Here is a 24,841-nt window from a genome sequence, read left to right on the forward strand (position 1 = left end):
TTCTGTGGACTCAACTTCTATTTCTCATACATAGATTTAAGTTGATGGAATCAGGTTATGAGACCTTCCAGGTACTTTAGGAAGGGCCAAAGTAATAAAATTAATTGTTTAAAATATATAGTATGTCTATACATGTATGGGAAAATATCCAAAGGGACAGAACCCAAGACTGATTTTAGCTGGAAGGTATGAATTGTGTAAGGCCAGGATCCTTTCTGATTGGTTGGTACCTATGCCATATTGGCTGTTCAATATTTCACTCCTAATATAAACCAAAGCATTATTATTAAGTGGTGATTTTTTCTTTGGTTAGGTTTTTTTTTTTTTTTTTTTTTTTTTTTTATTTTTTTATTTTTTTTTTTTAATCATTTTATTGAGATATATTCACATACCACGCAGTCATACAAAACAAATTGTACTTTCGATTGTTTACAGTACCATTACATAGTTGTACATTCATCACCTAAATCAATCCCTGACACCTTCATTAGCACACACACAAAAATAACAAGAATAATAATTAGAGTGAAAAAGAGCAATTGAAGTAAAAAAGAACACTAGGTACCTTTGTCTGTTTGTTTGCTTCCCCTACTTTTCTACACATCGATCCATAAACTAGACAAAGTGGAGTTTGGTCCTTATGGCATTCCCAATCCCACTGTCACCCCTCATAAGCTACATTTTTATACAACTGTCTTCGAGATTCATGGGTTCTGGGTTGTAGTTTAATAGTTTCAGGTATCCACCACCAGCTACCCCAATTCTTTAGAACCTAAAAAAGGTTGTCTAAAGTGTGCGTAAGAGTGCCCACCAGAGTGATCTCTCGGCTCGTTTTGGAATCTCTCTGCCACTGAAGCTTATTTCATTTCCTTTCACATCCCCCTTTTGGTCAAGAAGATGTTCTCCATCCCACGATGCCGGGTCTACATTCCTCCCCGGGAGTCATATTCCACGTTGCCAGGGAGATTCACTTCCCTGGGTGTCTGATCCCACGTAGGGGGGAGGGCAGTGATTTCACCTTTCAAGTTGGCTTAGCCAGAGAGAGAGGGCCACATCTGAGCAACAAAGAGGCATTCCGGAGGAGACTCTTAGGCACAAATACAGGGAGGCCTAGCCTCTCCTTTGCAGCAACCGTCTTCCCAAGGGTAAAACTTATGGTAGAGGGCTCAACCCATCAAACCACCAGTCCCCTATGTCTGTGGTCATGTTAGCAACCATGGAGGTGGGGTAGGCGAATACCCCTGCATTCTCCACAGGCTCCTCAAGGGGGCACTACATCGTTTTTTTTTGTTTTTTTTTTTTTCCTTGTTTGTCTTTTTTCTTTTTTTCTTTTTTTTTTTAACTTTCCCTTCTTTTTTCAAATCAACTGTATGAAAAAAAAAGTTAAAAAGAAAACAAACATACAATAAAAGAACATTTCAAAGACACCATAGCAAGGGAGTAAGAAAAAGACAACTAACCTAAGATAACTGCTTAACTTCCAACATGTTCCTACTTTACCCCAAGAAAGTTACATACTATAGCAACATTTCAGTGAACTTGTTCCTACTACATCCATCAGAAATTAACAGACCATAGTCATTTCTGGGCATCCCCAGAACGTTAAATAGCTTATCTGTTCTTCTTGGATTATTGTTCCCCCTTCCTTAATTGCTCTCTACTGCTAGTTCCCCTACATTCTACATTATAAACCATTTGTTTTACATTTTTCAAAGTTCACATTAGTGGTAGCATATAATATTTCTCTTTTTGTGCCTGGCTTATTTCGCTCAGCATTATGTCTTCAAGGTTCATCCATGTTGTCATATGTTTCACCAGATCGTTCCTTCTTACTGCCGCGTAGTATTCCATCGTGTGTATATACCACATTTTATTTATCCACTCATCTGTTGATGGACATTTGGGTTGTTTCCATCTCTTGGCAATTGTGAATAATGCTGCTATGAACATTGGCGTGCAGATATCTGTTCGTGTCACTGCTTTCCGATCTTCCGGGTATATCCCGAGAAGTGCAATCGCTGGATCGAATGGTAGCTCTATCTCTAGTTTTCTAAGGAACTGCCAGACTGACTTCCAGAGTGGCTGAACCATTATACAGTCCCACCAACAATGAATAAGAGTTCCAATTTCTCCACATCCCCTCCAGCATTTGTAGTTTCCTGTTTGTTTAATGGCAGCCATTCTAACCGGTGTTAGATGGTATCTCATTGTGGTCTTAATTTGCATCTCTCTAATAGCTAGTGAAGCTGAACATTTTTTCATGTGTTTCTTGGCCATTTGTATTTCCTCTTCAGAGAACTGTCTTTTCATATCTTTTGCCCATTTTATAATTGGGCTGTCTGTACTATTGTCATTGAGTTGTAGGATTTCTTTGTATATGCAAGATATCAGTCTTTTGTCAGATACATGGTTTCCAAAAATTTTTTCCCATTGAGTTGGCTGCCTCTTTACCTTTTTGAGAAATTCCTTTGAGGTGCAGAAACTTCTAAGCTTGAGGAGTTCCCATTTATCTATTTTCTCTTTTGTTGCTTGTGCTTTGGGTGTAAAGTCTAGGAAGTGGCCTCCTAATACAAGGTCTTGAAGATGTTTTCCTACATTCTCTTCTAGGAGTTTAATGGTACTTTCGTTTATATTGAGATCTTTGGTCCATTTTGAGTTAATTTTTGTGTAGGGGGTGAGGTAGGGGTCCTCTTTCATTCTTTTGGATATGGATATCCAACTCTCCCAGCCCCATTTGTTGAAAAGACCATTATGGCTCAGTTCGGTGACTCTGGGGGCCTTATCAAAGATCAGTCGGCCATAGATCTGAGGGTCTATCTCTGAATTCTCAATTCGATTCCATTGATCTATATGTCTATCTTTGTGCCAGTACCATGCTGTTTTGGCAACTGTGGCTTTATAATAAGCTTCAAAGTCAGGGAGTGTAAGTCCTCCCACTTCGTTTTTCTTTTTTAAAGTGTCTTTAGCAATTCGAGGCATCTTCCCTTTCCAAATAAATTTGATAACTAGCTTTTCCAAGTCTGCAAAGTAGGTTGTTGGAATTTTGATTGGGATTGCATTGAATCTGTAGATGAGTTTGGGTAGAATTGACATCTTAATGACATTTAGCCTTCCTATCCATGAACATGGAATATTTTTCCATCTTTTAAGGTCCCCTTCTATTTCTTTTAGTAGAGTTATGTAGTTTTCTTTGTATAGGTCTTTTACATCTTTGGTTAAGTTTATTCCTAGGTACTTGATTTTTTTAGTTGCTATTGAAAATGGTATCTTTTTCTTGAGTGTCTCTTCAGTTTGTTCATTTCTAGCATATAGAAACATTACTGACTTATGTGCATTAATCTTGTATCCCGCTACTTTGCTAAATTTGTTTATTAGCTCTAGTAGGTGTATCGTTGATTTCTCAGGGTTTTCTAGATATAAGATCATATCATCTGCAAACAATGACAGTTTTACTTCTTCTTTTCCAATTTGGATGCCTTTTATTTCTTTCTCTTGCCGGATTGCCCTGGCTAGCACTTCCAGCACAATGTTGAATAACAGTGGTGACAGCGGGCATCCTTGTCTTGTTCCTGATCTTAGAGGGAAGGCTTTCAGTCTCTCACCATTGAGTACTATGCTGGCTGTGGGTTTTTCATATATGCTCTTTATCATGTTGAGGAAGTTTCCTTCAATTCCTACCTTTTGAAGTGTTTTTATCAAAAACGGATGTTGGATTTTGTCAAATGCTTTTTCAGCATCTATTGAGATGATCAATTGATTTTTCCCTTTCGAGTTTTTAATGTGTTGTAATACATTGATTGTTTTTCTTATGTTGAACCATCCTTGCATGCCTGGAATGAACCCCACTTGGTCATGGTGTATGATTTTTTTAATGTGTCTTTGGATTCGATTTGCAAGTATTTTGTTGAGGATTTTTGCATCTATATTCATTAGGGAGATTGGCCGGTAGTTTTCCTTTTTTGTAGCATCTTTGCCTGGTTTTGGTATTAGATTGATGTTAGCTTCATAAAATGAGTTAGGTAGTGTTCCATTTTTTTCAATGTTTTGAAAGAGTTTGAGTAAGATTGGTGTCAGTTCTTTCTGGAAAGTTTGGTAGAATTCCCCTGTGAAGCCATCTGGCCCTGGGCATTTATTTGTGGGAAGATTTTTGATGACTGATTGGATCTCTTTGCTTGTGATGGGTTGGTTGAGGTCTTCTATTTCTTCTCTGGTCAGTCTAGGTTGTTCATATGTTTCCAGGAAATTGTCCATTTCTTCTACATTATCCAGTTTGTTGCCATACAGTTGTTCATAATATCCTCTTATAATTTTTTAATTTCTTCAGGATCTGCAGTTATGTCACCTTTTTCATTCATTATTTTGTTTATATGGGTCTTCTCTCTTTTTGATTTTGTCAGTCTAGCTAGGGGCTTGTCAATCTTGTTGATCTTCTCAAAGAACCAACTTTTGGTGATATTTATCCTTTCTATTGTTTTTTTGTTCTCTATGTCATTTATTTCTGCTTTAATCCTTGTTATTTCTTTTCTTCTACTTGGTTTAGGATTGGTTTGCTGTTCATTTTCTAGCTTCTTCAGTTGATCCATTAGTTCTTTGATTTTGGCTCTTTCTTCCTTTTTAATATATGCGTTTAGTGCTATAAATTTCCCCCTTAGCACTGCTTTTGCTGCATCCCATAGGTTTTGGTATGTTGTGTTCTCATTTTCATTCGTCTCTATATATTTAGCAATTTCTCTTGCTATTTCTTCTTTAACCCACTGATTGTTTAGGAGTGTGTTGTTTAACCTCCAGGTATTTGTGAATTTTCGAAGTCTCTGGTGGTTATTGACTTCTAATTGTATTCCATTGTGGTCAGAGAATGTGCTTTGAATAATTTCAATCTTTTTAAATTTATTGAGGCTTGTTTTATGTCCCAGCATATGATCTATTCTGGAGAAAGTTCCGTGAGCACTAGAAAAGTATGTGTATCCTGGTGATTTGGGATGTAATGTCCTGTAGATGTCTGTTAAATCTAATTCATTTATCAGATTGTTTAGGTTTTCAATTTCCTTATTGGTCTTCTGTCTGGTTGATCTATCTATAGGAGAGAGTGATGTGTTGAAGTCTCCCACAATTATTGTGGAAACATCAATTGCTTCCTTTAGTTTTGCCAATGTTTCTCTCATGTATTTTGTGCCACCTTGATTGGGTGCATAGACATTTACGATTGTTATTTCTTCTTGCTGAATTGCCCCTTTTATTAGTATGTAGTGGCCTTCTTTGTCTCTCAAAACATCCCTGCATTTGAAGTCTATTTTATCTGAGATTAATATTGCTACACCTGCTTTCTTTTGGCTGTAGCTTGCATGAAATATTTTTTTCCATCCTTTCACTTTCAGTTTCTTTGTGTCCCTGTGTCTAAGATGAGTCTCTTGTATGCAACATATTGATGGTTCATTTTTTTTGATCCATTCTGCGAATCTATATCTTTTAATTGGGGAGTTTAATCCATTTACATTCAACGTTAAAACCGTGAAGGCATTTCTTGAATCGGCCATCTTATCCTTTGGATTATGTTTGCCATATTTTTCCCTCTCTCTATTAATATCCTTTATTGTACCCATACCGAATCTCTTTAGTACTGAACCTTTCTCCAAGTCTCTCTGTCCTGTCTTTGTTTCTCTGTCTGTAGGGCTCCCTTTAGTATCTCCAGTAGGGCAGGTCTCTTGTTAGCAAATTCTCTCAGCATTTCTTTGTCTGTGAAAAATTTAAGCTCTCCCTCAAATTTGAAGGAGAGCTTTGCTGGATAAAGTATTCTTGGCTGGAAATTCCTCTCACTCAGAATTTTAAATATATCGTGCCACTGCCTTCTCGCCTCCATGGTGGCTGCTGAGTAGTCACTACTTAGTCTTATGCTGTTTCCTTTGTATGTGGTGAATTGCTTTTCTCTTGCTGCTTTCAGAACTTGCTCCTTCTCTTCTATGTTTGACAGTGTGATCAGTATATGTCTCGGAGTGGGTTTTTTTGGATTTATTCTATTTGGAGTTCGCTGAGCATTTATGATTTGTGTATTTATGTTGTTTAGAAGATTTGGGAAGTTTTCCCCAACAATTTCTTTGAATACTCTTCCTAGACCTTTACCCTTTTCTTCCCCTTCTGGGACACCAATGAGTCTTATATTCGGACGTTTCATATTATCTATCATATCCCTGAGGTCCATTTCGAGTTTTTCAATTTTTTTCCCCATTCTTTCTTTTATGTTTTCATTTTCCATTCTGTCATCTTCCAGGTCACTGATTCGTTGTTCAACTTCCTCTAGTCTTGTACTATGAGTGTCCAGAATCTTTTTAATTTGGTCAACAGTTTCTTTAATTTCCATAAGATCATCCATTTTTTTATTTAGTCTTGCAATGTCTTCTTTATGCTCTTCTAGGGTCTTCTTGATTTCCTTCATATCCCGTACTAGGGTCTCATTGTTCATCTTTAGTTCTTTGAGTAGCTGCTCTAGGTGTGTCTCTTCTGGTCTTTTGATTTGGGTGCTTGGGCTTGGGTTATCCATATCGTCTGGTTTTTTCATATGCTTTATAATTTTCTGTTGTTTTTGGCCTCGTGGCATTTGCTGACCTTGATAGGGTTCTTTTAGGGTTTGTAGACCAGTTGAAGTCCTTATCTCTAATTTATCAGATCTACAGCTTCGTGGAGTACACTTTCTCTAACTAACCAGCAGGTGGCGTCCACGGGCCACCTGTTCTCCACAAGCCAGATCTCCCCTGCTTAGCCTTTTTGGTGAGTGGAGGAGTGAGTCTTGTGGGGCCCAATTGGTGTCCCAAGCTTGCGTGTGTAGTTGGTGTTGCCTGCCCTGTATGTGGGGCGTGTTTCTGGGCAGTCGGGGAGGGGGGGTGGCCCTAACAATCAAATCTCCCTGATGATCCTAGAGTTTTAAAGCTACTGCAATAGTCTAATCCTTCAGTTCAGTCCTGCCACAGTTTGTCTCTGCCACTGACCCACAAGTCTTTGGTATTGGCGTATGGCTCCTGAGACTTGCAAGTGGGCCCCTCTTCCAGGCTGTGCACCCCAGGTCCTCTGTTGAGGGATGACTGTGCTATGTCGCAGGTGAGTGCCGTCCCCCCAGGGCAGTTCTGGGCTGCTGGGCTGTGTTGGGAGGCTCCCAGTCTGCTCAAATGATGGCTGAATGGGGCTCTGTTAATTCACACTGCTCCCCCTTCCCAGCTCTGGGACATTCAGCTGAGGTTGCAGGGAAGGCTAATGTCCACGCCCAGTTTTGTGGAGTGTGCCTGTTATTTGAAGCACTTCGGTCACACTGGGTTGTCTGGGGCAGCTCTGGGCTATGGGGCTGGCGATGGGCAGGAGTGTTTCCTGTCCACCAGGATGGTGGCTGTGAGCGGACACCCCCCTTTTCTTGGGAAGTTGTGTTGTTTAGTGAATTTTCTCAGCCACTGGATTATTGCCTTTTGTCTCAGAGCTCTCTTAGTTCTGCTCTTGACTTGACGTGCCCAAATTTCAATTCTTTGAAGCTTTCTGTATTGAGCTTCTTAGAGTAATTGTTTTAGAAAAAGCAAAAAGGATTTAAAAAAAAAAAAAAAAAAAAAAAAAAAAAAACGGCCCTCCTCAGAGATCTAATGGGTTATTGAAATGCTAATAGACAAAGCAACCAGGGCCATTAAGGAAAGGTGCCCAGGGCAGAGAGATCAGCCTTGCTTCGGGATTTGCATATGCGCCTCAAGGCCTGATCTCCACCCTTCCCCTTTCTTTGTTCACCAGAACTCCAAAAATCCTCTGCTTTTATTTTGGAGTTTTTCGTGTTGTTTTTTTTCTATGCCTGTCTCCTCTCTGCTGGGCTGGCTGCTCTCAGAGTCTCTGGTGTCTGGCCTCAGTCTATCTATGGTTGGAGTTTGAATCAGTAGAATGAGTTTCCGGTAAGAGCAGCCACTGCAATTCTCCCTTCTCCTTCCTGGAGCTGACAGCCCCTCCTCCCCCGGGACTGAGCCTGGCAGGGAGGGGCGCGGGTCCCCTGGCCGCAAAAACTTACAGATTTCGCTGATCTCAGCAGTTCCACGTTTTCATGAGTGTTGTATGAAGTATGCCCAAAGACAGATTGCTCTGTGGTGTCCAGTCCACGCAGTTCCTGGCTTTTTACCTACTTTCCTGGAGGAGTAACTAAAACATACAGCTCACCAGTCTGCCATCTTGCCCCGCCCCTGGTTAGGTTTTTTTTGTGTGTTTGTTTTTTGTTTTTTTGTTTGTTTTGCTTTCTCTGTATATTCTTTCTTCCAGTGACAAAATTTGTGCAATTAAGCAAATATAATATCAAATAGCCCAAATTATATAATGCCCATTGCTTCCTGTAAGGATCTTGATATACGTTATGCTGGTCTGCAGAACACCTCACTATCAATAAAGCAAAGGAATTTTTCAACAGAACAAGGAAGGGTAGACAGTTCAAAAAGTATACACACTAAGCCTTTAATAAATCTTGCATCTGCAGAGAGTAAGCAAGAAAAATACAATGCTAATTTTTCTCCCTGAGGAAGTTTCAAAAGAAAGATATTGAAACCTTCCCTGCTGTGCGAAGGTTTCCACAAATCCCCAAAGCTAACTTAGAGAAACAGATTTATTTCAGATCATATCTTTACTGTGATTTGCTCCTCACAGCCAATATCTAAAATTACTTTGAATTATGTTGATGATCAAACCACTGTATGCAAAATGTAATGAAATAAAATAATATAATACAAAAAAATAATATAAGATAAATGCTGCCCTTGCCACTACCTCCTTCTGCTGACTTTGAGCCCTGGAAAAATTTAAAAATTGTTTTGGCCCAATAGAAGGCTAAATTCCTTACTGCAAAGACTATTTCCAATCTGTGTCGAAGGTGCCACTTTTATATTTTTGTACTCCAATACTATTAAGCTTTATGGGCCCTAGGAAACAAAACTCTTCACAGTAGTGAAATGAATATTTGATGAGAACACTGTCAGCCAAATTTCAGCATGTATCTCTATCTAAGCAACAATGGAGATACGTCATTTCTTATAAACAGCTGCTAATTTAAAAAGTGGTTAAAAATATCACCTAGATATTTTAAAAATGATTACACTTCTTTGGAGATGCAGACATGTTTGTGTTTGGAGTTTTCTGGCAACCTTCCTATAATATGTGCTTAAACAATTTCTCTAAACCCTTTACACTACCATCTGACATATTTGGGATAAACACAGTTCTCCTGGAAAGATGAGTTCAAATATTTTACTTAACTTGAAAAATATGGAAATATGATGCATCAAATCTGGTTTCTTAATCATAAATTGCTATCTGTTTTCCAACTACATGATTTTTGGGGAATTGTCTGTGTGCTCTTCCAGGTGAAGATGGCACTAACATCAGCTTCTTTAACTCAGCAACCACATATTAGAAATGAAAATGTTAGAAAATATCCCATGCCCTTCACCCCAGGTCAAGCCCAAGGCAAATGCTCTTAAACTCTACTTTTCAAGACTGTAGTATTCTTTATATTAAATAATGGCAAAAATTAAAAAAAAAAAAGCTTACGCAGTGATTAGGGGACAAAGAACAAATAACATGTAAGTTTAAAAAAATTAAATGATACAAAAATTAACTCAAGATGGATCAATTACTGTGTTAGTTTGAAGCTGTTATGTACCCCAGAAAAGGCCATATTCTTTTAATCCATTCCTGTGGGTACAGACCTGTCGTAGGTGGGGCCTTTGGGGCCTTTGGGTTAAGTTATTTCAATTGAGATGTGACCCACCCATTCATGGTGGATCTTAATCCTTTGACTGGAGTCCTTTATGAGACGATGAAAGACAGAAAAAGCCAGAGAACTCAGAGAAAAAGCCCCCAGACAAGCTGACAGACAAGGACACACCCACAGAAGCTCAGCTAGCCATTAGGGTCAGAAGCTGAAAGGAAGGAAACCCAGTAGATAAGGCAGAGAGGCCAAACATGTGCCTTCCCAGGTGACAGAGGTCTCCCAGATGCCAGCATCCTGTCTTTAAAGAAGGCGCCATCCTGTTGATGCCTTAATTTGGACATTTTCATGGCCTTAGAATTGTAACATGTAAACTAACAAATCTCCATTGTTAAAAGCCAGTCTATTTCTGGTATTTTGCATTTTGGCAACTTTAGCAAATGTAAGAACTAAAACTGTGAAACTCAGAAGAAAACACAGGAAGTATCTTAAGGTTCTTGGCTTAGGCAAGAAATTCTTAGACTTTATACCAAACGCACAAACGACAAAAGAAAATATAGATAAATTGGACTTCATCAAAATTAAAAACTTTTGTGCATCTAAGGATGTTATCAAGAAAGTGAAAAGACAACCAATAGAATGGGAGAAAATATTTGGAAACTATATATCTGATAAGGGTTTAATATCAAGAATACGTAAAGAATTCCTACAACTCAGCAAAAAGACAAACAACCCAGTGAAAAAAATGAGAAAAGGACATTTCTCCAGAGAAGATATACAAATGGCCAATAAACCCATGAAAAAATATTCAGCCTCATTAGCCAATAGGGAAATGCAAATCAAATCCACAATGAGATACCACTTCACACCTACAAGAATGGTTACTTAAAAAAAATAAGTGCAGACAAGGATGCAGGGAAATAGGAATCCTTGGGCATACACTGTTGGTGGGAAGGTAAAATGGTGCAGTTGCTATGGAAAAGTTTGACAGTTCCTCAAAAAGTGAAAGAGTTACCATATGACCTGGCAATCCCAATTCTAGGTACATCCCAAAAAGAATTGAAAGCAGGAACTCAAACAGATATTTGTATGCCAACGTTCAGAGAAGCCTTGAATCACAATAGTCAAAAGGCAGAGGCAGCCCAAATGTCTATTAGCAGATGATTGGATAAACAAAATGTGGTATATATACATACAACAGAGTATTATTCAGCTTCAAAAAGAAGTTCTGATATATGCCACTACATGGATGAACCTTGAGGACATCATGTTGACTGAAATTACTCAGACACAAAGACAAAAACAGATGTTGCATTTTTCCACTAATATGAAATAGCTAGAGACAAGAAGTAGAATACTGGTTGCCAGGGGCATGGGAATGAGAAGTTAATGCATAACATGTGTAGGATTTCTGCTGAGGTGATGGAAAAGTTCTGGTAATAGATGGTGTGAGGGTTGCATAACATTGTGAATGTGATTAATCCAATGAATGGTATGCTTGGGAGCAGCTGATTTTGGAAAGTTTATGTTGTATATATTTCCACAATTGAAAAGAAAAAAGAAGATACAATGCCAATTAACTGCTGTACATGATCCTGGATTAGATTCAACAATGGAGGAGAAAAGGCTCAAAGGGGACACAGGAAAAAATTGGAATATAAACTATAAGCTTTATATTAATGATATTAATGTTAAATTTCATTAACTTGATAACTGTATGGAACATGGTTATATAAGTGAATGTCTTGGTTTTATTTAAGTATTATGTATTCAAAGAACATGATATACACAACCTACTTTCAGATGTTCAGAAAACAGATCAGCAGGCAGAAAAACAGAGAGAATGATATGGCAAATGTGGCCAAGTGTTAAAATTGGTGGATCTGGGTATTAGTGGGGTAGGGGAGAGTGGTATGTTTTACGTTCTCTACATGGGTTTTGTATTATTTTTGCAACAGTTCTGTAAGTTTGAAATTATTTCAAAACAGTTATTTAAAAATTAAATACTACAGGAGAATGGACAAAGAGGAAAGAATGGAGTATAGAGTGTTAATTTTGTTAATCAGCATACTCAGGATTTTTTCCATCCTGTCAAGAGTTCAAGGTAGCTATATTTTTACAAAGCCAGTTTTACCACAGTTGAAGAAACTTTACCATACAAAGTGGATGGGAATATAGTGACTTTAAAACATGGCCACAGATGCCCAGGAATGACTATGGTCTGTTAATTTCTGATGGATATAGTAGGAGCAAGTTCACAGAAATGTTGCTTTATTAGGTAACTTTCTTGGGGTAAAGTAGGAACATGTTGGAAGTTAAGCAGTTATCTTAGGTTAGTTGTCTTTTTCTTACTCCCTTGTTATGGTCTCTTTGAAATGTTCTTTTACTGTATGTTTGTTTTCTTTTTAACTTTTTTTTCATACAGTTGATTTAAAAAAGAAGGGAAAGTTAAAAAAAAAAAAAAAAAAAAAAAAAAAACAAGGAAAAAAAAAAGATGTAGTGCCCCCTTGAGGAGCCTGTGGAGAATGCAGGGGTATTCGCCTACCCCACCTCCATGGTTGCTAACATGACCACAGACATAGGGGACAGGTGGTTTGATGGGTTGGGCCCTCTACCACAGGTTTTACCCTTGGGAAGACGGTTGCTGCAAAGGAGAGGCTAGGCCTCCCTATGGTTGTGCCTAAGAGCCTCCTCCCGAATGCCTCTTTGTTGCTCAGATGTGGCCCTGTCTCTCTAGCTAAGCCAACTTGAAAGGTGAAATCACTGCCCTCCCCCCTACGTGGGATCAGACACCCAGGGGAGTGAATCTCCCTGGCAACGTGGAATATGACTCCCGGGGAGGAATGTAGACCTGGCATCGTGGGACGGAGAACATCTTCTTGACCAAAAGGGGGATGTGAAAGGAAATGAAATCAGCTTCAGTGGCAGAGAGAATCCAAAAGGAGCCGAGAGGTCACTCTGGTGGGCACTCTTACGCACACTTTAGACAACCCTTTTTAGGTTCTAAAGAATTGGGGTAGCTGGTGGTGGATACCTGAAACTATCAAACTACAACCCAGAACCCATGAATCTCGAAGACAGTTGTATAAAAATGCAGCTTATGAGGGGTGACAAGGGGATTGGGAAAGCCATAAGGACCACACTCCACTTCGGCTAGTTTATGGATGGATGAGTAGAAAAATAGGGGAAGGAAACAAACAGACAAAGGTACCCAGTGTTCTTTTTTACTTCAATTGCTCTTTTTCACTCTAATTATTATTCTTGTTATTCTTGTGTGTGTGTGCTAATGAAGACATCAGGGATTGATTTGGGTGATGAATGTACAACTATGTAATGGTACTGTGAACAATCTAAAGTACGATTTGTTTTGTATGACTGCGTGGTATATGAATATATCTCAATAAAATGAAGATTAAAAAAAAAAAAAAAAGACATAATGCTGAGCAAAATAAGCCAGGCACAAAAAGAGAGATATTGTATGTTACCACTAATGTGAATTCTGTGAAAAATGTACAATGTTTTATACTGTAGAATGTAGGGGACCTAGAGATACCAATTAGTGGAAGGGGAATGATAATCTAATAAGAACAGATAAACTATGGAGGGTAATCTCAAGGTTATGGGAATGCTCAGGAATGATTATGGTTTGTAAACTTTCTTGGATATAGTAAGATCATGTTGGAAGCAATAGAGTTATTTTAGGTTTTTTTTTCTCTTATTCCATTGTTTTCTTAGGGGTTGTTAATTTTCTTGGGGTATGGTAGGAACATGTTGGAAGCAATGTAGTTATTTTAGATTATTTGTTTTTCTTACTCCTCTGTTTGGACATGGTTTATTAATTTTCTTGGGGTATGGTAGGAACATATTGGAAGCAAAGTAGTTATTTTAGGTTATTTGTTTTCCTTAATCCATTGCTTTGTTTGAAATGTTGTGGGGTTTTTTTGGTTGTTGTTTGCCTGTTTGTTTTTAATTTTTTGATAAACAAAGTTAAAAAATTGAAAAAAAATCAGTAGAAAAATGGGAGTAAAAACTAAATGACAAATAGGGTGGGATGGGGGGATGGTTTGGGTATTCTCTTTTCACTTTTATTTTTTATTCTTATTCTGATTCTTTCTGATGTAAGGAAAATGTTCAGAAATAGATTGTGGTGATGAACGCATAACTATATGATCATACTGTGAACAGTTGATTGTATACCATGGATGACTGTATGGTTTATGAATATATTTCAATAAAACTGAATTAAAAAAAAAAAAAAAAAAAAAACATGGCCATAAATTCCTCGTAATGTCTACTCTCAAGAGGTGAAGGCTATGTCCCTTCCTTGAAGCCGGGTAGGCTTGTGACTGCTTTAACCAATAAGAGTATGATGGAAATGGTATGTGACTTCCAAGGCTAAGCCATGCAAGGCCTTACAGCTTCTGTTTCTGTCACTTGGACAGGAGGCCTCTGAACCCTGAGTCGTCATATTAATAAACCCCTCTACTGTGAGGCCGCCATGCTGGAGATAATACATGTGAGTCCTCTGATGAGCATCCCCGGTTGAGCCCAGCCTTCCAGACATCCCTGCTGAGGTCAGAGAAACACGAGCGAAGCCGCCCTGGGCAGCCCATCCGCCAGCCTAAACCACTCCGCCAAGCCCTGGCTGAACTCCTGCGCAAAACCAGGAGAGAGAATAAAATGGCTGTTGCTTTAAGGATAGTTTGCTATGCAGCAACAGAAAGTCACAGAATTTGGAAGGGACTTTAACCTGCTGGTGAAACACTCCCAATTTGCTTTTGAGGAAACTGAGACCCAGACTAGTTAAATGTCTTGTCCAAGGTCACTGGTTAACTATAGGGTTAAAACTAGCACTTAGGTCTCCAGGCAACCACCTCTGTTCCTTCAAAAAGCCCATCTTTGTTTTAGCACATCCCACCCCCACATTTTCACCATTTCATTTTGCTACTATGTGAACTCAGAAAGTACTGGGGCATGTTCTTAGAAGTTGCATCTTCTCCCCATTTTTAAAAGTTATTAAGGATAATTCTGACATATTTTCTTTCTTATGACTTTATCTTACACATTTTCTTCAGCTGAAATTGGGGGGAATTACTACTTGGAGAAGATGGAATAAAACTGGCTGACCAAAATTTGCTTCACTGATACACACAAGTGGTGTTACCTCAAAAAGTACAGGTAAGATTACCTCTAATTTCAAGGGAATTATCTTCAGGTGAACATTACTATTTTTCTAGTATTTATGTGGCCAATACTTTGCTCCACTTAGTTAAGGCCTAGTTCTAGATCCAGTAATATAGATCTTGAATTTTATTTCCTCAGTTAGCTAAAATACATACTTAAAGGCAACACTGAGCTCCCCAAGGTGAGCCTTCTGTGTGAGACAGTTTACAGGAGACATTTCAGGTGTTCTTAAGGATCAAGATGAACCTGAAATTGCAGATGAATGATCTGCTCAGTAAGAAGCTTTCTGATTAAGTACTTTAGTCTTTTGGATATTGTGTTCATTAAACTGTTAATCAATAAAGAAAAGATGACAATTTTAAAGATACAGAATCAAGTACTGACAGCTGTTTAAAAAGGAAAAGTAGATAAGATACTGGCATGTGCAGGTAACTCACACATTGTAAGTAACTGGAGGTCACAGGACAAGTGGTTGTTGAATTATTTGGAGAATTATCAGTGTCTAACATTTCCCTCCAGAAAAAGGAAATACTACTAAGATTTTTTAAAGTCAATTTGATTACATGATGGGCATCCTTCTCTTTCCTGCTCAGTAAGAGGTTGTATCCTCCTCATCCTAGCCTAACACAAGAAACAGATTCCTGAAATACTTTAAATTGGGAAAGCTTTGCCCTGGCAATGAATTAGTCCTCAGCAAAACATACTAATTTTCAAATGGATGACAGCAACTTTGAGAATTAGAAGGATTCTATTAAGCCAAGGATTTTCCAGGTTTGCAAACCTTTATAAGCTTGCATAACATTTGATAAACTAAATGTTATTAGACATTCTGTAATCCAAAGGAATTAACAATTATCTCAGAAGCATTACTCAAAATGGAATGTTTATCACAAATTAGGAAATAATATTTGTGAATATCCCATGAACATGATACAAATTAGATATATTTTCTGGGTGATGCACTCTTTCCTATTATCAGAGAATAGATTTTTAATCATGTATTTTGTGAATCTGCTTCTTTGATATGGAAACTGCAGAGCTTCAGTTCAAACTAAGTTCCTGTATTTACAAAGCATTCCAGGTCCAGGACATTACAGCAGTGGGGTGAGCCTCTATATCCCTGGACCACATTTTTTTTTTAAATTATATTCCATTTAATTGAGATATATTCACATACCATACTATCATCCATGGTGTACAATCAGCTGTTCACAGTACAATCACATAGCCATGCATTCGTCACCCCAATCTATCCTCGAACACTTTACTTACATCAGAAAGAATCAGAACAAGAATAAAAAATAAAAGTAAAAAAGAACACCCAAATCATCCCCATCATCCCACCCCATTTTTCATTTAGTTTTTGTCCCCATTTTTCTACCCATCCATCCATACACTGGATAAAGTCAGTGTGATCCACAAGGTTTTCACAATCACACTGTCATCCATTGTAATCTACATTGTTATACAACCATCTTCAGGAATCCAGACTGCTGGGTTGGAGTTTGATAGTTTCAGGCACTCACCTCGAGCCATTCCAATACATCAAAACCCAAGAGGTGTTATCTATATAGTGCATAAGAATGTCCACCAGAGTGACCTCTCGACTTCATTTAAAATCTCTCAGCCACTGAAACTTTATTTCGTCTCACTTCACATCCCCCTTTTGGTCAAGAAGATATTCTCAATCCCACGATGCCGGGTCCAGATTCATCCCCGGGAGTCATATCCCATGTTGCCAGGGAGATCCACACCCCTGGGAGTCAGTAGACCACGTATTTTAATATCAGCTCGCCAATCAAAATCTTTCAAAGCAGTTTAACATATACTCTATCAATTTCTTCTTCACAAAAGTCCTCTATGGAACTGTCAATAGATATCATGATTTTAAGACAATTCAAGGACCAGAGAGGTCAAGTAACACACAACATCAATGCACAACAATCTTGACTCGGGGAAACAGCTTCCATTTCCACAGCAGACTCTTCCTCAAAAAAGGAAGAATTATGACAGCAGGCCTTACTTTTGGCTATCCTATCCTTGAATTGGAGTAGCAGTCTAAGGCTGACTTAGTGGGGATCCACTTCTACCAGATAGTGGCACAAGCCCTCTGGCTTTTGCCTGAGTCTTCCTTCCATATTTCTTCAGGTCAATTGACTGCAAATTCCTGTTTTGGTTATTTAAAAAATGTACCTCTCCTAAGATACTTCTTTGCTACCTCATCTATATTCCCTATAAACATAAGAGAAAATTCAGCCAAAGGTTTCTAAATCATGTAGCAGAACAATGGAACAACCAAAGCACCAATGACTGCACTTCAGTTTTCTCATTCATAAAATGGATATCCTGCCAACTTATTAACATGACTGTCGAAAGAATTCAGTGAAATGAAAAGTACTTTGTTAACTGGAAAGTGCTACAGTACATGAAATTATTACCATTATACCTATTCGTGCAGGGGGATGGGGGAGAGGGCATGGGCAAAGAGGCGTAACTTAAGGGCAACATTTATCAAACATTTTCCTTTTATTAACTCCAAGGATTCACTGTCACATGCAGACCAGCTTTCCAGTCTTTCTCGAGAGAGACTACCAAGATTTTCAAGGACATAAAACAAAATTGATGGAAGTAAGATACAAATTGTGAAGTAAGACTCATAATCCCATGGTATATTAGTTAATCGAATATTAATACTGTTCATTATTTTATTTGTTCATGTTTGTCTCTACAACTAGACTATCTGGCCAGAAAACCGCTCAGTAATTGAACCCGAGTTCCACTGCTGCCTTCACCATTTACTTGGGTGCATGACCTTAAAGCAAATAATTTTTTTGGTCCTCAATTTTATTACCCATAAAAAGGGTATTATAATAATAGTGCCACCTATAAGGATTGTTATGACTATTAAATGTGTTAATATATTCAAAGCACTTATAATTGTGCCTGACACTTAATATATGTTGCTTTTTATCTACCTTCTTAGTTTTTAACACTATTAGGCATAGAGCAGACAATTAATAAACCCTGGGTTAACGTATTTCATTAAATGGTATGATAGAACTGGCCCATTGAAGTCATCTGGTCTACCTTCATTTGAAGTAGGTCTACATCATTTGAAGTAGGTCTACATCAAAACACTTACATTAATCATTACCATATCTACTTTTAAATACTCTTAAGGAAATAAGCCTATACTTGAACCTCGTTAAGTGTTTAACTAAATATACTATTTATAGTTAATTATAAGAATGAATTCCCTGAATCCTCTAGGATTCCTTCTATACCCATTTCCATTTGTCTAAGGAACAGCTGGCTTCTCTGCATTATTTAGCTGCTGGTCAGCTTTCTCTTTCAAAGCCCAACAAACTCAATCCCATTGCTCTTTCCTCACAGTTAGCAATGTTTATTTTCATTTCAATTCCCAAGTGTAAAAATTTTCAGGTACTATATTGATCCAGGCTTAAAAAAATCCTGAAGAATTCAAAAAGGATTACGCTGGAAAGTGCAAGAAAACCAAAAACCACAAAATAAACTTTCAATAGGTTTCAGTCTTTTACTCAGTGGCTCCAAAGAATGTTGCTGACTAATGATTCTGATGGAAACTATCTATTGTAGAAGGTTAATAAATATACTCATTTTTATTCATTCCTATTATAATATTATGAAAACTAAGCCCCAGGATTAACTGAATAAGGTCACTAGAGGAATAAAATCAATTAAAAACACACTATGTACTTAAAACACTGAATTTCCAAGTCTGTGCTTAAGTTAATTTCCCTCTTGCTATCTTCAGACCTAATTGTGCAACACAAGTAATGCTTGTTAATAACACCATACCATATGCTATCTGTCACCTTAATAATCTTCTTGGCTTTTTTTTTTGAGCAAAATGTCAATCTAACCTCTAGAATCCCACCCAAGAGAATCTATGCAAAATTACAATTAACAGATTCATTCTATAGGCATGGTAATTAGTGATGGGACCATTTATGAATGCCTGTAATTAAGTTATTTTACATATTACAATAATTTTATTTTAAATCATGAGATTTGCATTATTTGACTCATGAACAGCTACCAGTGCCAGGCACTGTAATAAGTCTTAAAATGTATCATCTCATTTTAACTTTACAATGAGAAAAAAGGCTCAGAGAGATTCAATAACTGCTTAGGGTTGTACAACCAAGAAGTAACATTCTAACATCATGTGGGCATTCTAATAGAGAATCCATCCCTTGGAAGTCTTTTCTACTGCTCTGTACTAGAGAGATGTTTGGAAAACATCTTCCAGTAAAACAGAGAAACAGTAGGTTAAAGCAGGGAAATATCTTTTCTTCAAAGAGCCACCAATCCAAGGGGAAGGGGGCACCACTGAAGGGCCCCATAAAAATCAATTTTAAAAATCAGTTGTAACCTTTTTAAAAGAGCAATGTCTTCCTCTTTCAATTTGTATATTAAGAAAAACAAATTAATTATGAATATTAAAAATTGCATTTTAGTACACTGACTTGACAGATGATTTCACTGCAGTTTTAGTACCTTAGAAAGAAATAACACAAAAGTTCAAAAGAAATGTACCCAATTCACCCTTTTCAATTATGTAGCTTAAATGACTACTCTCCCAGCTAGGGCCAATCAATATACCCCGAACTCCTGTCCGTAATAATGGTTTCTGGGAAGGGCAAAAATCCCATCTGAGCCAATGGCTGGGTACTTCTTGCAGATGACGCAGTGAAAAGGAATAAACAGGTAGGAAGTCAACACTGCCACTCTGCTATAAGGGGAGAGGAGGCGCTGATGGGGCCCCTTCTGTGGAGCCTGAGGGGGATGCTGGCCCCTGGAGCTAGAACTACCTCTGAAGCTTTCAGTTATTGCACTAACACATCCCCTACATTGTTCAGGCCCTTTGATTTGGGCTTTCTGTCTTCTATGACCAAAGATTCCTAATTAGAGTATTCATACATTTTGCGCTCCCCCCTTAAAAAAAAAATAATAATAATAATACATACATACTCCTTAAGAAAAAGTCAACAAGTTGAAAAGACGAAAAGGAAGTCATTTTCTACTCCTTCTCTTGTCACCCTCCAATACCTAGAGAAACTGTTGTAGTACATAAATTTTAAAGCAGGTAGGCCTTATGAAACATCACTGTGGGAGCTTATGATGAAAGCACAGGAAAACAGATTTTCTGTTTCAAAGGCAGCAGTGTTAGTTAACAATTTTACAGCACTATGCAGTTGACAAGCTTTAACTCATGAGTTATGCATCATAATTACTCCAGTTGTATGGAATTGACAATTCAATTCCTTTGGTTCGAGCCCCATTGAGCATCTGATGAAAGCTATGGATTCTTTTTACCACAGAGCTGCAAATATGCAAATAAATAAAACATTTCCCTTACATATTTTAGGGGATTCAAAAATGCCACCTCCTGTCCAACCCTGTAGATCCACACACCCTAAATTGAGAACTGTTGTGTAGCACAGTGCATGTACAATGAAGCTGGTAATAAGAAACTAGAAGTGGGGCAACCAGCATCTTGCCACCCAGTTCCACAAAAAGATTATCCACTATCCTTGGGATTCCCACAAGTCCTCAAAATGCCTGTCAGATACTCTCCTTTAAAAAGCCTCTCCGAATTCCATAAAACCATGAAGGCTTTCATTCATTCATCTTCTGTTGGTTATAACAAAATGAAGGCAGCAATCATAAAGAAAAGAATATGAAGAGAAACATTTACTGTTCTGACATCAAATGTGAATTCATGTTGTTACTAAACTTCCCTATTCAATTTTTTAATTATTTGGAAAGCTTTATATGGCACTTATATTTGATTATCTAAAGTATTTGTAATTATTTTTATAAAACACAGAGCAAAAGGCCCTTAGTATAATTTTCTTTTATACACTGTTCCTATGAGAAAATGAGCTTCAATTTAAGTCATTTCCTCCATTCTGCATATTTCCAGGATCCAACAGCTATAAATGAGAAGGGAATCGGTACTTTATCTGAAACTCCCTTATTTAATCTGCAGTAATCAATTACACTGGGAAAAAAAAAAAAAAAAAAAAAACCTTATGTATAAAATCTCTAATAAGACCAAAAATAGGTAAATTCAATCTCTGCTTTATGTATCAGGAAACAGAGATACATAGAAAAGTAAATGCTTTAATCCAGGTTGTGATGGCTGGACAATACTAAGGAAGCAGTGCTTTTAAAAAGTTCAGAATGCATGACCAAGATGACTTCTATATAGAATGAATTACTTAAACCTTTAAAAAGCTACAAAGTAATTCATCACCACAATTATTATTATGTTATCCAAATAGAATCACTCACTATTTGTGGACAAATAAATAAATTAACATGGTATACAGTGAAATCACAGATGAATTATCTACACATAGTATTTGCAAAATATTAATATATATATTTCTATTCTAATTGCAGATACAATCACCTTTTCAGTAAAGGAAGGCATGTGAAAAAACGTAAGCTTATTTAAAAAAAAATTCAAAAAGAAACATTTTTCAATCTATTTGGAACTTCATATGTAAGCGCTCATGAAACTTAAAATTAATGATAGCAGCACACGCAAGTCTCCTGGAAGACTGACAATAAACCCCAGTTTACCTTTCACAGCATTTATTACCTTTTTTTTTTTTTTTTAACTGAAATTTGAACCAGATGTCTTTTGGGTTCTGTCACAGTAGGGTTAGGACTCTTTCATTTGTGCATTTGCCTATAGCTAACTTCCCTCTCCTAATGAGACAAGGTTCCTTTCCCTTCATAGACAGTCAGTCACTCCCCAGGACAGCTCAACCCTGCCCAGTAATGATCCAGGATGGGGCCTCGAAGGCTGCCTAAGAGGAACTAGGCCTGCCCCAAGGCGGGAGCAAGTCCTTGGAACAAACCAATGCAGGAGCAGGAACCTGAGAGACATGGTGATAAAGACATGGGAGACAGACAAGCTTGGAAGTTCAGAAATGTCATCAGCATCAGGGAGGGAAGGAAGAAGCCAAGAGTGGTTCTCAACTTTTTGGGTTCTCAGCACATTTTCACACACTGGAAGTTTTGACTAAGGGATTTTCGGAAACTGTGTTTATACAAGACTGAGAAAATGTCCACTTTCTATATTGAAGAATGGGAAGGTGATAGTTTACAGTCCCGCTTGAAAGGATTAAAGGTCCAGAAAACACCAAGCCGTCAGCACCCCTTGCTGAGTGCTGGCTCTGCTCAGTTAGCCTGCTCAACCAGGGCACTCAGCACTGGGGAACTGTTTTTGAAAAGAACAGTTTACAGCTAGGCATAGATTTTTACTCTGCCCGGGAGGTACTTTCCCCACGTTCCAGTAAACACACGATCTTTTTTAGGTTCCAGGTTGGAGTTAAGCCTCATATCTCTTACTGCAAGAAACTGTATCCCACTCTTACTCACCGTTCTACTTACAAAGCCAGCACAGTATGACTAATGAAGTGTAGAGAAAACAAATAAGGCATTTAGATCACAATTTAGGGCACAAGATTTAGGGTAACACTGGTTTAAAAGCTAAAGAAGGGAAGAGAGGTACAGCTCGCATTATTAAAACCAGGGACTCAGGCAGGCCACTATCGTCAAAGTGTGCTACAGGCAGGGGGCAGCTAGCACCACGTCCACAGGGAGGACTTTATTTTCTGGACTAGAGGGTGATTAAGATACACTGAGGAATACAAGCCAGAACCTGAGGAACAGAAGAGACTGGGGCCCTAGGCATGTTTCTGTGAAAGGAGTTTGAGCAACTAGGAAAAAAAAAGGCAAACTAACTCAGAACTGAAACACAAGGTAATACTGGGCCGATACTAAATGCTGAATTCTTGAGTCCTTCCTGCCTCATACCGGAATTGGTTCCAGAGACGTGTGTGTCTGAGCCAGGAGGTAGGGGTTAGTCAAGGGCCCCGGGGTGGGGGAAGAGGTCTGTGAAGGCTGGAATCCAGGCAGAGCCAAAAGGCCCACTTTAAACCAGTTACTGAAGATGACTAACAGTGGAAACCAGACTCAAGAAAGCATGAGTCAAAAAAAAAAAAAAAAAGAAAGCATGAGTCATCCTTAAGGGGAAACAAAACTCTGTCAATAACTTCTCTGGGAACTTGGAACACATGTGCTTGAACAAATATTTAGGAATTTAATATCTTGCACCAACATTGAATTGTGCCTTTATTTTGGATAGGTTACTTTTCTATTTTCAGAGCTCTTCAGTTACCAAATGAGACTGATAATGTTTAAAATATTTTTACCAGTTAAAAAAAAAAAAAAAAAAAAAACTCAAAAAGAAAAAAGCTGACCTTTTGCACAAATGTATCATTATACTTGAACTCCTCACACCGAAGGAAAGTGTCCAGAAACAGTTGGCTCTGGATTGGTGTCTTACTCATTTGTAAACTTGCTGGTGGAATGCTGTTTAGAATCAATGTGCAGCTCAGTTCTACAGTCAGAGCAGGGCAATAAAAACCTGAATTTCTGTACAATGAGTTAATTTTCCTCACACCTTCCTCAATTTAAGAAAACATTTGCTAATTTCCTATGACACGCAAGGTATTGTGTGAACTGCTAAAGGGATTACAAAAATAACCTAGTTACACAAATAACTAAGACAAAAAAAATACTTGACTTTAAAGTTAAAATAGAATTAAAAGGTTTAAGTGTTGTTTAATTTGTTATGTTCCAGAGACATATAATACGTCAAGATTTAATTCAAAATACTTTTCCTGACATTCTTATAGTTAAAGTACTACTGGACTATTACCAAAACACACAACACAGATGAATCTCCAAAAATATGATGTGAAAGAAGCGAGGAACAGAGGACTACATTCTACATGATTCCATCTTTATAAAGTTCTAGAACAGGCAAAACCTATTTATGGTAGTGCAAGTCATTGAGTGTTGATGGGGACTGGGGCGGTGGGGGGGGCTTGACTGGCAAGGGGACAAGAGTGATGCAAGTGTTTTCTACCTTGTTTTGGGTGGCAGTTATACAACTGTCAAAACTTACCAACCTGAACAATTAACTGCACTTTACTCTATGTAAATACGCTTTTAAAATGTTAACCAAAAGTACTACTGGACTAAATAATCATTACTAGAAATAGAGGGTTCAGATAAAAGCATGCCACAGGGTAATGGCATCTTATATTTAATCTCTAGGACATTTATCAGGAAAATATTCCTACCTTGGAGGGAATTAGGTATAATGGATATAACAATAAATTTAATAAATAGTCATATCACCTGCTAGATTTCAGTCATATATGAAAGATACTAACCTGGAAAAATAACTAATGGGACTTTTTAATAGGAAGTGAAACCAGAGACAGAATTTGCTTCTGTTTCTTTCTGTCCTATCAACTGAAAAAAGAAAAAGAAAAAAAAAAAAAATTGAATTTGCATCTTCCACATTACCCTATTACCAGAGTACCTTGGCTAGTCGCAGGAAAGAAATTCCAGGGAGTGATTCTCTAGATTAGGATTTCTCAAGAAGAACAACCCTCAGGGGTACAAATCAGAATCATCTGTGGGGCTGGTTCAACTTCATGCATTCTGATTCTTGCCCTAGGGACTTGGCTATGCCTCCCAGCCAATATCAGTCCCTCTGCAGGAAGGGAAGGAACCACACCCTCGGGTGAGCAGAAAAGGAACCACCAGTAACTGGCTAAGTAAGAATCCAGAAAGCGCCCTCCTTATTAGTATTCTCCCCAGCCCCTGGTGTAGTAGGAGGAACAGATGCACAGACTCCATCTCTCTTTCCTCCTCCCTTCTCAATTCAGGGGAAACTACATAAAATGGCTTGAACTGGGAGTGACCAAATTTTGATGCTTTCCAACCCAGTCCTAATATTATATCCAATCTACCAAGGAACAGAGGAGCATAGGACCATACAGCAACAATGTTACTTGCTTATTTTTGTAGGGT

At 38.0% G+C, this 24,841-nt stretch overlaps 1 protein-coding gene and 1 long non-coding RNA gene across 3 annotated transcripts in view; one reads left to right on the forward strand and one right to left on the reverse strand.

Annotated features, from left to right (window-relative positions):
• The window catches only part of LOC119543446, a 42,590-nt gene extending 25,068 nt beyond the window's left edge, over positions 1-17,522 (forward strand). Inside the window, exons 3-5 of the long non-coding RNA XR_005218586.1 lie at positions 14,152-14,225; positions 14,785-14,887; positions 17,434-17,522. This is a non-coding gene — a long non-coding RNA (uncharacterized LOC119543446). The remainder of the gene's footprint in view (positions 1-14,151; positions 14,226-14,784; positions 14,888-17,433) is intronic.
• The window catches only part of ANO6 (anoctamin 6), a 234,918-nt gene that overhangs the window by 198,058 nt on the left and 12,019 nt on the right, over positions 1-24,841 (reverse strand). The window lies entirely within an intron of this gene.

This window comes from Choloepus didactylus, chromosome 8 (genome assembly GCF_015220235.1).
Source record: "Choloepus didactylus isolate mChoDid1 chromosome 8, mChoDid1.pri, whole genome shotgun sequence".
Lineage (NCBI taxonomy): Eukaryota > Metazoa > Chordata > Mammalia > Pilosa > Megalonychidae > Choloepus > Choloepus didactylus.